This window comes from Strix aluco, chromosome 1 (genome assembly GCF_031877795.1).
Source record: "Strix aluco isolate bStrAlu1 chromosome 1, bStrAlu1.hap1, whole genome shotgun sequence".
Lineage (NCBI taxonomy): Eukaryota > Metazoa > Chordata > Aves > Strigiformes > Strigidae > Strix > Strix aluco.
In genome coordinates, this window is record NC_133931.1 from 52,034,960 (window position 1) to 52,050,832 (window position 15,873).

Consider the following 15,873-nt stretch of genomic DNA (forward strand, 5'->3'; position numbering starts at 1 on the left):
AAACACGGAGCTCCCCGCAGGGGTGCCAGTCCCGGCGGGCAGCCGGTCCGCAGCGCGGCCGCGCCGGGGGCGGGAGCGGGAGCAGCCCGGGGAAGGGGGGGGGGGAGCACCTCGGGGTGCGGCAGCGGGGGGGCGCCGCACCCCCTGCTCGGGGAGCGGGGGAGAGCAGAGGCGGACTCACCCTCCCAGATGCCCGAGTCTTTTCTCTCTTTTTTTTTTTTTTTTAACACAGAAATAATACACAATTTCCCCCGCCCAGGATAACATTTTCTTTCGGGTGAATATTCACCTTTTATAAGATGCTTTTTTTTTTTTTTCCCCCCCTCAAGTCCCGGCCTTGCAGCAGACGGCCTCTGGCTCGGGAGGATGCGTGCCTGGCTCTCGCCCTAAGCAACCAGGTGAACGTCTCACCCCTTCAATCTCCTTATTTTTTGCTCGTTAAAATCAGAGCTATCCGAGGGGAAAAAACGTGGCTCCTCCTTGAGTTGCCCCAACCATCAGGTGAAGTCAAAGCAAGCTGTGGGATGTGTCCACCCCAGCAGCAGGCGGTAGGCATTTTTCCTCTGTTTCTTTCTTATTCTTCCCCCCCCCCCCCCCCCGCCCTCTTATCTCAGCTGTGTACAAACTGATATGGTACTTAGCAGGAAAGTGACTGGAAATTAAAATAACTTCGTTCACCAGAGGTTATCAGCTGGATATCTGTCATCATCAGTTTGTACAGAAAGAGTCATCTGCGGCAAAGGGCTGGACTAGAGCAGAACCCGGCTCTCGGCAGCCGGCAGACATAAGCCCGCCCGACAGAAACCGAGCCCAAACCTGCTGATGCGCCGTACTGTCGCTCCTGGGATAGGCACGGCTTTTCTTTCCGTCTTTCCAGGCAAGGTGAGCGGGAGGTGAAGTATTTGCAGTGCTGGGGGTACGGTAAAACTCCGGCTGGAGCCATCCGCTCCGCCGGCGTGGGCGAACCGATTGCGACCTCGAAGTTTTATTGTGCTCGTTAATTTTTGTGGTATAGCGCGGCAGGGATTTGATCGGAAAATAAGCACTTTCCCGAGAAACCGTTTCTCTATTAAATTTTATAATTAAAGGCGATACGTCTTTCTTGTCAGTTCTCTCTAAAGAATATTGTTCTTTTGGTCACCCTGCCAGGTTGAAGTACTTTTTTTCCTTTTTACTTCCAGATGTATTTTAGTGGGTGTAATATTAAATAGAAAATAAGCTTTTGCAAACGAGGGCAGCGATTCGTTGTCTGTATACGCCCGCTGTGTCTTCCGACCCGAATTTGAAACGTAAAACGTTTTCCTGCGTTTTTTACCTGCAAAAGCGCGGCAAGAACAGGGGAAGCCACGGGTGTCTATGCCCACGCCGCTTCTTCCCTGCTTGGGTGGTGCCACTGCAAACTTCTGCGGTGAAAAGCGCCGAACTATCGGCTCTAAACCCCGCATTTCGTTTAAAACTTTTGGATGTCCCTTCTCGAGTGAAACCCGAGGGTATTTCCAAGACGTGTAAGGGTGGATATAATGCGAGAAATGCCGTGGTTTTGGTTTTGTTTTTTTTTAAGCGACAGGCTTTGCTGGCTGGGAGGGTGGTGTCCGTGCCCATGTGCCCCCAGGGCGGGCGGCAGAGCCCTGCCCGGGCCGGGGGGGTGCCTGCCCGAGAGGTGAGGATGGCTGGGAAGAAGAACAGCCGCGCTGGCCTGGCAGGCGCCTCTTTCGCTGGCTCCAAAGTGACCTGTGTTTTACACTTCAGGCGCCTCGGGTTTTTTCTCCGCTGATTAGCCTGTTTACGTTATAGCCGGGCTACAAGTTTCATTTTATTTCCTCCGATAAACCCGATAAGAAAACCCGGCTTGAACTGGGACCGGCGTGGGAAACCATTCCCAATCACCCCTTTCCTCTCCACTCCTTTTCGTTTCAGGTTTGCGCCCGAATCGCTCAAATCATACAGCCTTCGGTTCCTAACTCTTCATGACGTCACTCCCTTCCCAAATCCCACTCTTCTGGACGTAACTTTCACCCCGGGGCCCTGGGAGCCTCTCGGGTATCTCCTGCCCCGGGGCCGGGGTAGGCACCCGGGGAAGCATCTTCAGGGGGAGTGCAAAGGCATTTTTGCGGAGAAAAGCCGGGCGGGGGGAGCTGGGGAGGTGGGGAGGGGGTGCCAGCGAGGTAACTGCCGCTCCTGCTCGCTATGGCCAAAGACGGAAGGAGGCAGATTGGGGGGGGGGGGGGGAGGGGGGGGGGGTGGAACAAAAAAAAATAAAGGTTTGTATTCAATTAAGGCAAATTCCCTCATGGGCACTTCAACCTCCCAAAAAAGGGTTGGGGGAAAGCCGTGTGCTGGCACAGGGTGGCTGCTCCTTCCCCCACTCCCGGGTCTGGGGTGCATTAGGGAGAGGGGGAGGTCGCACCCCCGCCGCCCCACCTCTCCCCGGCTCAGGCAGCCCCGGGAGCCCCGGGCATCGCCCGCCGGGCCGGGCCCCGGTGCCCCCGGGGCGCTGCGGCCGTGGGGGCTGGCGGGCTCGGGTGCGCGTCGGTCCGGGGGGTCACTTTGGTGACTATCGCAGGATGGAGTGTATTCTTTTCCGAGCCGTGTTTATGTAACTTAATGTACTTTAGAGCTGCTGGGGAGTTTAGGCCGGGCTGATAAGCGTAGCCGTTATTACCAGCGACGTGCCGGCAGCTCGCCCCCCGCCTTCTCCCGTTCGCTTATCCGCGCTACTTAAAATATACTTTTATCAAGGCCACCCCACTATACGGAGTGTTTCCATTCCCCAGTGGCTGTGACATTGAAGCGGAATTATCGATCGGGGCACGGGCAGCGCTCAGGCGCGTCCAGCCCAGCGGGGAGCTGCCGGCCGGGCGGCTCCGCGCTCCCCCGCGGCTGCTTGCCCCTGTCCGCCGCGCAGGCACGGGCAAAATCCGCACCAACCGGGGAAAACGGGATTTCAGCAGCAGCCGAAGGAGAGGGGCCTTTGCCACCGCCCATCACCTCCCCCTCGGGCCGGGCGCGACAGCCTCGGGAGCTGGGGCAGCGCTTCGTGAAACGCGACCCCCCAGAGCAGCAGGGTCCTGTATACACCAGAGCAAAGGGGTCGGGCACTGTGGGGGTGCCCTTTGCCAGCGATCAGATGTGTCCTGTGGTGAGGGGGGAGCCCCCAGTTCCCAAGGATGAGGAGGGATTAATTTTTCTTTCCCCAAAACTCCTAGAGAAGGGCTGCCCGGGTGCGCAGAGGCACTCAAAGGCACTCAAAGGCTCCAGCCTTTCTTGCTGGTTGCAGACGGCAGGCTTCGGGTCCCCCCGGCTGCCCCCGCCCCTGGCAGAACCCCCCGCCCCGGCTCCGGGGAGCCTTCCCCGCTCCCGCCGGCGGCTCGGCTCTCCCCCCGATTGAAGCCGTGCTCGGCGGCGAGGTGGAGACGGGAGGTTATTCCCCCCTGCAGTAAGCGGCCTCCCCGTCACTGGTGACCTGCTGCCGCCGTGCTTTTGGGTGATTTCCACGGTGTCTTTCAACCCTTGACGCTCAAGCAAGCCGCAGGCAGCAGAGAGCCCGCACGGACTTTTATGCAATAGGTGGCTAAGAGTGCGGGGTTTATGGGCTTTTTGGTTTTGGGTTTTTTTTTTTAAATAATGATCTGCAGCTTCTTTTTATTTGCCCTTCCTCCAGTCTCCGAGGTCCGCCTGGTTAATAATTTCAGCCTTAAAAAAAAAAAAAAAGTCAAAATCAATGAAACGCGCGGAGGAGAGGCTCCTCTTGCCGCATAACCTGACTCCCGGAGCCGGCGCTCCGCCGTACCCGCACGGTGAACCCCGGCGGGGCGGACAGGGCGAGGACGATGCCCTCCAGCTCTCGGGGTGACCGGGAGCAGCCGGGACCCCCGCAGCGCCCTAAGAAACACGGTTACGATTTAGCTGCTTCTGTCCAATGGGCGCGTATGCACTTTGTCTCTTCCCAACACGTACACAGAGGCGCTGAAAATGAGGAGCTATGGTTTTATTCTCCGCTTTTTTAAAGCTTTTTAAGGGCCGGTGACTAAAAATGGCCTAATTTTGATGCTTTTACTAACGGCTACCTCAATGCCCTTGCTCCGAAGAGGTGGGGCTGTGTTTCATTGTATTCCTTGTGGTGACGAACACTATATTATCTATTATTTTTAACTGCAGGGTGAGGCCAGAAGGAAAGCCCCCTCGTCCCCCGCAGGGCCCTGCCGCCTCACCGCGGGGGACAGGGCCGCGGGGGGGCGGGGGGAGCCGCCGCCGCCCGGGGCCGCGGGGGGAGCCCGGCGCCCTTCCCGCCGCCGCGGCTCCCGGCCCGAGACCGTGGGGGACCCCCCTCGCCCCGGGTCCCTGGGTGCCGGGGAAGGTTTTCAGGGGTTCTTTCTGCTGGATGGGACACGGAAACCCCGGGGGAAACTTTCTCGGGCTTCTTGCTGAGAGAGCCTGTTGTGGGAGAGAGCTGGAGCCGGAGTGGACGGCGGGGCCCACCCCCCACCGCCTCAGCCTCCCCCCGTCCCTTATCTCGGATGTTAGGCAATATCAAATCCGATCTGCAATTAGCTATCCTGCCTCCGCCCCCGTCCCCACAGCAAAGGTTGCAGAGACTTCATTCTTTTTCAATTAAAAAAACCCCACAAACCCCACATAGGCAAATCCCCCCCCCCCCCCCCCCCCCCCCCCCAGTATTCTCTGGGCCGATTGTCGCCACTAGCGCGCACCATGAAGGAAATACCGTTTTCTGCATCAAAACCTGCCGGACAAAGCACCTCCGCGCATCGTTGCCTTCTTAGTTCTCTGCCCAGGAAATAAAATAAACCATCAGAATGGGTCAAAACCTTCCAGCGAAATGTTTTCCACAGGGCAACGTGAATCCGTCCTCCTGTAGGCATTTTGCGGGAGTAGCTCCGTTTCACGCGTGGCCATGCCGAGCTCCGGCGGAGCCGCACCGTTTCTCCGGGCACCGTGGCAACCCCCTCTCCTTCCCTTTTGAAACCGTTTTCCCCCACCATTTACCTGCCTTACCGAAATGTCTGAGACCAAATTAAAAAAAAAAAAAAAACAAAACAAAACCAAAACCCAACAAAACCGAAATTCCCAATCTTAGCTAAGCAAAACGCTTCCCTTGATGCGAACTAATAATGTTTTCAGTGCTGCTTTCGTGAGAAACGACAACATTTGGGGACTTTGTTCCTGCTTGGGATGAAAGTTGATTTTAAATTTTTAAAATAATATCTCCCAGAGCGAGTCTGACCAGTTCTGTAAATGAGAGTCCTACCGGATTGGAAAAACAAATCAAAACAACCACATCACAGAATTAGAGACATCAGAGTTAACAGCTCGGAGTAATTAGATAGCCTATTAATAGCCTCGCTCCTCACTGCTATAAAAAGGAGGTGGATGGCTCCTGCCTCAGAAGGTATGCGCAAGCATGCCAAGCGAGCTAGGGACAGAGACCGAGGATTCTGACGAGACGTGGGGGGCCCCACCGACAGGCAAAACGCGTGTACCCCCCGCCTTTGCTTTGCCTGCCCCCCGCGGACGCCGGCCTTTCCCTTCATTTGCTATATGGAGGGCTGGGAGGGAGCCGCGGAGACAGGTCCCGGTCAGGCGGGTCCCATCCCCACCGGCCCACAGATAAGAGATGCTGCTAAATCACCTCTGAGGAGGCGACGCCTTCCTTCTCTTTTTGCTTTTCTTACCCTTTTTGTTGGTTTTGGGGTTGGGTTGGTGGTGGTTTGTTGTGGTTTTGTGGGGTTTTGGTTTTTTTTTTTTTTTTTTTTTCCCCTCGGTGTTAATGGCTTCGCGGACACAGCCCTCTATTTGCAGTTAAAAGTATAAATATATACGTTCGCCGTGTGAATACCGCAATTTCCATTTCGTTCATGTAATCACTGGCAGTGTTTATCCATTTCGCTTAAGCCTCCAGGACCGCCGAGGCTGTGCAAATAATTCACACTTTTCGATTATTTTAGGAAAAGGTTGGTTTTGTGCTGCCGTTACTGCTGCCTAGGTTGAATTTATAACTAATTATTAAAGGTATTTTGAAACATTAAAAAGAACAATTAAAACGCTGATTGTCCCGAAAGATGCTCCTAACTAGGTGGCTATACTGCATTGTTTCACTGCTCTTACTGACCTATTTTAAAAGGTCACAGATGACTGAATTTTAAGGAGTCAAACGACTTCATTTTAATTCCGATTAGATGAAAATAGGCAAGAAGTAGTGTAGTCTGATATACATAAGGATTTTTTTTTAATGATGTAATAATTTCTTATGGGTTTTTACATACATACATCTTACACAGATAATTTCTTAATTTATCTTCCTTGATGGGTGTAATAGTTTCAGTATTTAACGATGTAACACAATAGTAGCAAAGTAGATGGGAGCAATCCCAGTTACTGTTTGCTGGGGTTTTTTCGGTATTCGTAATATGGATAGAGTTAGCAGCCTTTTTCTGAAGAAACTAATTCTCGGAGTAAATCAATGTGATGGGAGACTCTAGAGAAAATAAAAGGACCTGGGCATTTTCAGTAAACAACGGAATACCATGAAAGAGGATAACCTCAAGGATTTGCTGCTAACATCCATCAGTAACCAGGATGGTATCTGGATCATGCATTTAGCATTTACTGATGACAATCAAACACACGACTGTGAAATAATGAAAAGAAAAGGTTTCACTGTAAACTTACATATATTATTTGCTTTGCAGCAGTGCATTTTCACTGCAATATCGCTGTAGGTGGGTTTTCCCCATAATGAATCACACACAGCTTCTAGTGTGGGTGAATCAGTGCTTACAACGAAGTGCTTCTCTGTCTCCACTCATTTATTCAGATCCTAAAATGGTCTAAGGCTACTCATTCAGCTGGAATTTGTCCTCGTTCACGATGACCCATGAAGAGCCAGTTCCACAGACCTCCATGGAAATACCTGGTGAAGCAATAAACCTTGCTAATGGATCAGTTCTGAGGTTAGCAACAAGAATTGCCACTTGGCCCTTCAAGTCCTGACTGCATCTTAACCAAACTGGCTTTAAGCAGATCCTGTCCCAAAAGCTAGGTGAACATTTGGACAGCTAATGCAGAGCTTTCTGCTGTCACAGGTTGGAAGCTTTTGGTCCCTAACCAACCCAATCAGCCCTAACTCATCATCTACCATAGTTCCTGTAATGAACCTAACAATGGTAAAGGTAATGTAGATGCTCTCTGTGTTTTATGGCAGGCTCTGTCAAGTTTAACAGCATCTCTTTATGATGTACATGCCATGACATTGCCACTAAAGATGACATTAAAGATGGCAGATTCCAGCCCCGTGGCCAGCACAGCCCTCTAAAACTTACATTGCACTTACTTCTGGGGGCTGGTGACTGCAGCAGAAAGGCAGACAAGAGCAGTTATAGCAGTAGCGTCTCATGGCATCACAGCTAAATCTAACAGAGACGGACTATCAGAGCCCTGGGAGTGCTGAGAGATGAAAACTCAGCAGTGCTCAGCTGGCTGGAGGGCTTTTCTCTAGCTATTTTCGGCTTTCCCCCAAATGCCCCTAATGTGACACCCTACGCAGTACCACTCCTCACAGGCCACCAACTGGTCTGTAATGACCACAGCTTTAGGTAAAATTACATAAATCAAAGTGTTTCAGCTTCTACACTAAGCCAAACTCTTTCACTCCAAAAATGTTCATATCCATCAAAACATTTCCTTTTATCCAAATTAAAGTTTTACACATTGTTTTTGAATTATTTAACCCTTTAAAGAAAAAGATCAACTTGGACACAAATTAGCAACAAGGTTGATCTTGAGAGGGCAGACAAAGTGTTTTGCATTTTCCTCTGTCTTTCGCTTTGGTAACGGGGTCACACATGGTGTGGTAGGAAAGGTCTGTCACACCTGGACCAGAAGCTATGATCTCAGCACCTCGTCCCTGCTCAGCTACCAGAAACTGCAGCAAAACCTCTTGTTTTCTACCTCAGCAGGGTACAGAGGAAGCAGTAGCCCCTGAACTGGCTTAAACTGCTGTCTGTGCTTTGGGTTTAAGGTTTTAAAATTTTTCTATTGGAAAAGGTGGGGGCTAACATGAATATGGTCCAAGATATTTCACTCATGGAACTGGAGGAGGCTGTAATTCAGCCTAAAACCAGAATTTAAGCTATAATCTTATTCTAGTTCTTGCTACCTACAAGAATAGTTACTATTCATCTCACAAACTGTGTCTGTGATATGTGCTGTTTTCAAATCTGTTTGGTTTTGCTTTTGATAGCTGCAACAGAATTGTCGAATGACATTTCCTTTAGCGGGAGTTTTCCAAACAAATTAACTTCATTTCTGCTCGCAAGAAATGGAAAAAAACATATTTTGCTTGAGCCTGCTTGGAACTACATGTGCCTCTGAGGTCCAGAAGGTGACACATCTTCCACAAGTGTTTCCTCTAATAAGCATAGGGAGGAGAAACTAATGGTTGTGAGCTGTAGTTACTAGAAGGTTAAAAATATTCTGTACAGAAATATGCTAACCATAGCTCAGCATTTGGAATTATGGAGCATAAAGCTGACTAGGATGAATTTATGGAGAGAATCAGAAAGCAAACAATTAAACCTCAGCTGGAAAAGGATGCCCCTGAATTTAACAGGATTGGACCAGATGAGCAGGACTGGCCCTAGAAGAGCTTGGCTGAACGTTAAATGTGAGTATTTCAGCTGAATTCTTTACGTTGTCTGGGCATTTTGGATACAGCCAACGTTATTACAGGAAAAGCAGAATATGTTAGCCATTTTGTTATGACTGAGGATAGAATTGGAGAGAAATGTTAAGTGGATGGGAAGGGAGGTGCTGATGGGGACAATCTCTGTCAGGGCTCTGTGACTGTTTTCAAGTGAACAGAAGAAATACCAGCCTGGAGTCAGCAAGTTGGTGCAGCAAGCCAGAGCTGTGGTAACAATGTGGGGTGCCATTGCCCAGGTGCAATGCAAGGGGAGAAGGAACTACCCACCTCCTTGCTGCCTGGAAAACAGAGTACACACCCCAGCCCCCGCACCCTGGGCCAGCAGCAGGGCCCAGGAGGTAATAAGGCCCCCAGATGTGCTCTTCCTCCACACAAGGAAGAAGTGCTGTCCTGGGTCCATACTCCCAAAGTAGGCACGGAGCTGTGGCCAACCACCCCATGGGGTTTCAGAAACTGGCGCTGGCTCACAAGCTGCCTTGAACCCACCCAACTCTTTGCATAAAAGCAGAATCCAGCACACCTAGAATTACACTAAAAGGAATAACAGCATATGTTCTTTATGGTATTCAACATTACAATGTTTCCCAGTATCTGTCAGTTGGAATGTCAAAAATACAGAATTTAATGGATTAAATTATCTTATCAATCCTCTGTTTGGAAAGCAGAAACCTGCTGTCTAAAGCTCAAGAAGTAAATAACGTCTAACGGTGAAGGACCAAACTCCAGTGGGAGTTTTGCTGGAGAAAGGCCTGTGCAAGTTGACCTGTTTAATTAAAATGCAATAAAATACAATTTCCTTTACATCATTACACTCTAGTGTCAACCTTAGTGTCACAAATTTGTTAAAAGCTGAGCAAAGTGGTTCATCCGTGGTTACCTCTTGGTAAAAAAAATGTAAAAAATGCCTTTAAGGAAATGTGTTAATAATTAAAAATAAATTTAATGGTCTAAGTGAAGAGTACTGACAGTATTAAAAAGGGTAATGACTTAATTATTTTTGTTGATGTCAGTTATTCATTTGTGGGCCATCAAGCTATAAACCAGAGTAATTTATTGACTGCAATATAAACTGGATATGTGCCATATTATTCAAGAAAAACAATACACTGCAAAAACAATACAGAGAAGAGGTAATTTGTACAGAGTTCATGAGACAATTATATCATCTAATTACAAAACAGACTCACTATGCCCTTGGCTCTATTTATTAGAAGAGAATTGAAGGACATACTAAACATACTGAAAGTCTAGTAATTTAAATTTAAATCCTGCCTGTACACCCAAGAATCTAGGAACTGGTGCAATCCAGTGCATGGATCAGGAGTCCTGAAGGAGGATGCCTTGATTTGGGACTCAGGATACCACTTCATTTTTCTGCGTGCTGGAAATTAAACTACTGCCCCATTTTGCTGAAAAATGTTTTGAAACTCAATCAATATCACAGAAAACATTTAATAATTTTAATAACACCGAAAAAAAATAAGTAATTTATTACTTACTTCAAGACTTAACAGCAGTTTGAAAACTGTCTGTATTTTACGTGCTTCATTGGTGCAGTGACTCTTGAGTAATCCAGCAGAAGCATTTGGATGCAAATGGATGTGTTTCATGTTCAAACAGAAGGAAATCATTGAGGTGCCTGAACCATAAGACATAACCAAGGCTCTGCACATGTAACTCACTCACAGCGAAGTTCATCAAAGCACAGAAATGACCAAGACCAAAACAAAAGCAAGTTGCTGAATTATTCTGCGAATTTCCAAATTGTAGCTGCGCTACAACCTTTTGAACTCTTTTCAGATGTTTTTCCTTGAACTTTTAATGCTATTTAAGGAACGTACAAATATTTTCTTTGTTGATCATGTAATGAACTTCATTAAATAAAACTGGGTTTTTGCATATCTTCTGGTGGTTTTTATTCTCAGTTTACTGTGCACTTTGTGTTTGAATAGATTTTAATGAGTGACATCTAGCCATACTATAGCAAATTGTGGAGGAGGCTAATATTCAGAATGATTATAAGGAATATTTGTTTATAAAACAGGAAAAAACCTCAATGTCTCTTTCTTTGTTTTTATTAATAATAAGTTGGCTTGTACACAATACTTTTTAAAATGAATGCTATGAGGATCTAGGAGACAGAATAGCAAATGGAGAGCCTGGGACACCTGGGTCTGTCTTTGACCCAGGTAGGGAAGGCATAACTCTGCATGTTGGAAGATGCAATTCTACAGCACATTGGCCCTGGTGCAATCCTGGTTTAAGAAATCCTCTCCCTCTGCCAGGAGGGACTCTTCTGCCTGGAGGAGTCATCCTGGTGCCAGCACAGCAATCCACTGCCTTCTCCCAGTTGCGTTAATGAAATTCCTTGTGGGACCACACTGGAAGAAAGACCATTGAAACAATTACAACTAAAAATAACTCTCCCTTTCCTCCTCCCATGAACAGTTTATTTTTAACTTCCATCACTTCAGTGCTCTGATTCAAGCACTGCTCTACATGCAGTTGTTTTGGCACAACTGAGGAGGTGACAAACCACAAGCCAGAGGTGGGAACAAGCATCTGGGGTAGGAGCTGGTTACAGCAGCTCAGCTGCCAAAGGCAGCGTATCATGGGACTATGGTATGATAGTTCATTGTATGAACTTAAACTTTGCCTTTCCTGACTGTTTTCGTAGCCAGGTAGCATCTCTGCTGTAAATCCCCAGTACAGAAGTGCTGGACCAACAGCGTTGTTTTCCTACCCCAGCCTGGTACATTTACATTAGAGATTTGCAGTCACGTGAGTTATATCATGGAGAAACACAGTGTGGGCGAAGCATCAGCCAAATCATGAGGCCTATATCATTAAAGACATTTATTTAGATGTCCAACTTCTAGTCAGTGGAAGGCTTAAATGGACAGGGTTAGGAGCAGACATATAGTCAGGGACAACACCTTGGCCATAGAGCAACAGCCACCTACATGCCTCAGATGTGTTCCCTTGGGGATCTCCGATCACAGCCTTATGTGTTTTACTTACAGGCTAAGGATCAACACGTATATGTGATTCAGGACTGAGTAAGAACTTCTGTCATTTTGGCCAGGATTTGAGGCTCTTCCATCTTTTCTTAAAGCACAGGCCATGAGTCACTTGCTGAAATCTCCTTTCTTATCTCTCCAACTTCCTGTCATTTCATGGACTTCAGGTGATGGTGACCCTTTGATTTCTTCTGTCCTCTGCCTGTGATTTTTGTCTCTTGAGGACTCAAAAACTACAACCTAATTTGAATTTTTGGATACAGCTGTGTAAGCACTTGGGCAAACCTGCATAGCCTTTAGCATACAGGAGGTCAGATAATATCTAATTTTTTCCCCATTAGGGTAAAAGTATGTCCCTAGCACGTTATTAACCAATTCATTTTAGAGTAGACAACACAGGACATCATATAACACATTCTACAGTTCCCTGTATTAAAAGCAATGATCTGCTTTGTTCACGTGTGACAGCATCACAGCATGACATCACCCAGAACCCACTGAAGTCAATGGAAGAAATATCAGCTCAGGTGGGTTTGGACCTCTCCTTTAATACCTCAGGTAACTCACCTTACACATCACAGTGTGGGTTTTGAGTCTCCACTGTGTTCGTCAGCCATTATTTTTCCTTCCAGTCTTGACCTAGACTAGGTACCTAGGAGATTTTGTTACTCATGACTGGTACTTTGAGCAGATTTAAGATTTCAGTGTCAAATTTTTCAATAAGAAGACCTTGTTTGCCTGTGCAAGCATATCGTTTCTCTTCTGCTCCACACGTATTGTTTCAGTCCTTCCTGAGGTTAGTAGGCCTTCTTGTAATGCAAATAGATTTAAAATAAAATAAAGTCACAATGGCTCTAAAAGAGCACTTCCATGGCACTCTACTGTATCTTGATGGCATAAACAAAATACCTAATGAAAAGTCACCCCTGAAAATTATCTGGCTCACGAAAGTGTGATTTTGTGATGGAATGGGGTGGCCCAAGCTTGGCTGGACCAGATTGAACCATGAGGACCTGCAACCCTTCAAGAGCTCTATGGAGCTTTAGTCCTCCATTGTCTGCAGAATTAGCCCTGGAACCATTTCTTCAAACTATGGTGGGATATAAACTTCCTTATGTGTTCAGCTACTTCATGTTTATCTGTCATTTCTAAACTCTTTCCCATCACACAGGTAGGACAGGCTCTCACTGATTTCAGTGACTTTACCTGTGCTGGAGTATTTTTCTGTTTGTCTGGAACCTCATTCATGCCTTTTCTGTCCTCATTTCCCAGAGGTGTAGCAGCAGACAGAGTATACAGAATCTACATGTTTGCTCTGGAGAACACAATATATGGTATGTAAACAATTATTTTTTTTTAATAATGTATTTTCCTAGTAACCCTTACATATCCATCAAGCTGGCAGTTATTTCAGAGAAGACTCATGCTACTCATAAAAAGCCATTACCAAAGTCAGCCAAAATTCCAAGAAAAAAATTAGAAGGGCAAGCAGGTAACTAATTCATTTTGGAGCTGTCAGGTTGTGACCCGAGGCATGCTTTCAGAGGAAAGGCAAAAATCAGATTCTTTCCCAAATGAGGAACAATATGATGATTTAAATATGGAAGGGTAAATGATGAGCATGCAGTTGCTGCCTGCACAGAAAACATTCCCAAGAAGAGGACTAATCTGACGTAGTCACAGTGGATGGTTACAAACTGCCAGACAGGCGGTATTGACTCAGAGCTCCCACTCCTGCGCTCCCTTTCCTGGCTGTAGCTTATGTAAAAGACTAGAAAGAAGGAAAACCCATGGAATAATGAAGATGAATGCAATAAATATACCTGAGCCTGTCTACTTGTTTTAGTGGTTAATGCCACTAGAGAAACCCTGCAGGGCTTTAAGCAATTATTAGTGATGAAGATTTATGAAGACCTTTTGAAAACTTCATTAAGGGGTCAAAGAGATTTAAGTGGCCTCGCAAGCTCTGCACTGAGCCAAGAGATTCACTTTGCAGAAACTCAGTCAAAGGCAGCGAGGGGAGAGGTGGCTTGCAAGGACTCTTCACACACTCTGGCCTGGGAGGAACAATTCTGGGTACCCTATGGATCTGGACAGTACAGCCTGCTGTCAAAGTCCCAAGCAGGGTTGTGGAATGTAAGATGGTTAAAGGAAGCTGCTTAACAAAAGTAATTGCTCTGAATAGTGTTAAGGCCAGCATACTCTGGTAAGCAAGCCAAGTCTAGATACACTGCTGGCATATCTCTCTTCTTCCAGCTTCCCTCGGTTTGTCCAAAATATGGTAAAAGCATTTTTGTAGTTTGGATGTGTTTTCTTCTTTCTGATGACAAGGGCTGCCTGAATACCTACCTTCAAATAATAGCCCAGAATCTTACCTTCCATACTGATGCCTCCAAGCGGTTGTTTAGGACTGTGATTATTTAGATATAAATAGCAATGCTCATTAATCTGCCAGTCATTTACTCCCAGCTATGAAAATGCAAATTGGGTTGGCTTGTTTGTGTTTTCAAGAAAGAGAGAAGGTGGTGGCGGTAGGTGGGAAGGGGAATGTTCCTCGGGTGCTGCTGTTATCACCCTTTCGTCTTGCAGGGAACGTTTCATCTGCACCCTGGAGAGCTTTGCTGGGCTCTGTTCCATTGACACCAAGGTGGGTGTGCATCATGCACATCTTGTAAAGGTGGTTCATGGACTGACGGATTGGGTCAACCCCATAAAAAAACAGCTCTTGGACTTTTTTTTTAATAGGCGTGCAGCAGAATAAGCTCTGGTAGCTGGCAAAGCCAGCAAACCTTGACAGAGCAAGAGATGAAGGCTGCTCTCATAGTGTCACAGGTGAAACTATCATTCCCCTTGGCTCGCTGAAGCTCTCCAGCCATCAGGAAGCAGCCATGATGGAGCAGACATCATGAGCTGTTATAAAATTCAGTATAAACCAAAGCAGCTGTGTTTCAGCTTAACTGCCCACCTGAAGAAAACACCCTTCACTAGATGGCTTATAACCCAACACAGGGTGCTTCAGATGAGGTGCAGGAGGTGTTACAGAGCCTCAGTGCCTAATGAGGAGGCGAGGGCCTGCCCTAGAGCTAGGAGGAAGGAAGGTAAAAAGAGAAAGGTAGTGGATGATGAAGAGAAGGAGACACCTGAGGAATCTTCAGTAAGAAGAGGAATGCTGGACTGAGCCCTCGAAGACCTCCCTCACCTCATATCCCACACCTGACAGCTGCCAGCAGCAGGCACTTACAGAAACCTCCCAAAAAAAGCTGTATAAGGCAGTCTCTCTCCTGTTTTTTTTCTCCCATCATCAGCATGTTGAATATCTTCCATTCTAGATGCTTTCAGCATGAATTGGACTCCTGAGTTTTAGCAGTGCATTATTGGAAGGAGGATCTCATAATGCAGTCAGTTTAACAATCATGATTTTAAGGGAGCTTGTTCATACTAGCCCTCATTCAGGAACACACATTTTACATTTGCAGAGCTTAAAGCATCTGCTTGACATTAAATGAGAGGGATAGAGGGAACCACACACTTGTGCACGGGGTTCCTCAATCAGGTTTCACGACAGAATGGCTCAAGCCCGGGGTAGCCTCCAGTAAGGGTTGAATTTCTGAATGATGCAACAGGTATCACTCAGTCACCTCTCTGCATGACAGCGCTATCAGGCACTACTTTAGCATCTATTAGAAATGCATCATTGCCTATAGAGCCTCCAAATCAAGCTGTGGCAATGCTTCCCAGCTATTCAATAAACAATTCAATATTAATGAATAGCATAAGGAAGTTTATCTACCATTACCTCCATTCTGCAGAGCTTCTTAAAGGAGTAAAGGGCCTTACCTTGCTACCTTCATTTGAATACAATCATTTCTGATGCATTCCTGAAGCTAGCAACAAAGACAGGAGGTGTCCCATCTGCAGGAGCAAGCAGAGACTGGGTCGTGAGTGGAATCAGGCTGGCAGGAAGGAGAAGCCTCCTGCATGACAGTGAGTCATGAGATCTCAGTGTTGACAAGGAGAACAACTACAGAAGAGCCAATTGCGTAATATCCCAAAGAAAAGCAATTAAGTGGCTTCATTGATACAAGTTTTGCATGAGCTATATACTACAAATAGCAACTTCATTCAGGCCTTTTC

General features: G+C 47.0%; 2 long non-coding RNA genes across 4 annotated transcripts; one reads left to right on the forward strand and one right to left on the reverse strand.

Annotated features, from left to right (window-relative positions):
• Window positions 1–10,618, forward strand: LOC141921992 (uncharacterized). 3 transcript variants are annotated; one of them, XR_012622857.1, is made up of 3 exons: window positions 1–548; window positions 645–882; window positions 6,833–10,618. It is a non-coding gene; the product is annotated as an uncharacterized LOC141921992 (long non-coding RNA). The 3 variants fall into 3 exon arrangements; XR_012622855.1 differs by lacking the exon at window positions 6,833–10,618 and adding an exon at window positions 1,918–2,121; XR_012622856.1 differs by lacking the exon at window positions 6,833–10,618 and adding an exon at window positions 1,918–2,121 and having other exon boundaries at window positions 682–882.
• Window positions 10,619–10,779: 161 nt separating this feature from the next.
• On the reverse strand, window positions 10,780–15,665 carry LOC141922001 (uncharacterized). The gene is made up of 2 exons (XR_012622858.1): window positions 15,577–15,665; window positions 10,780–11,100 (listed from the first exon to the last, which is right to left on the reverse strand). It is a non-coding gene; the product is annotated as an uncharacterized LOC141922001 (long non-coding RNA).
• Between the last annotated feature and the right edge of the window lie 208 nt (window positions 15,666–15,873).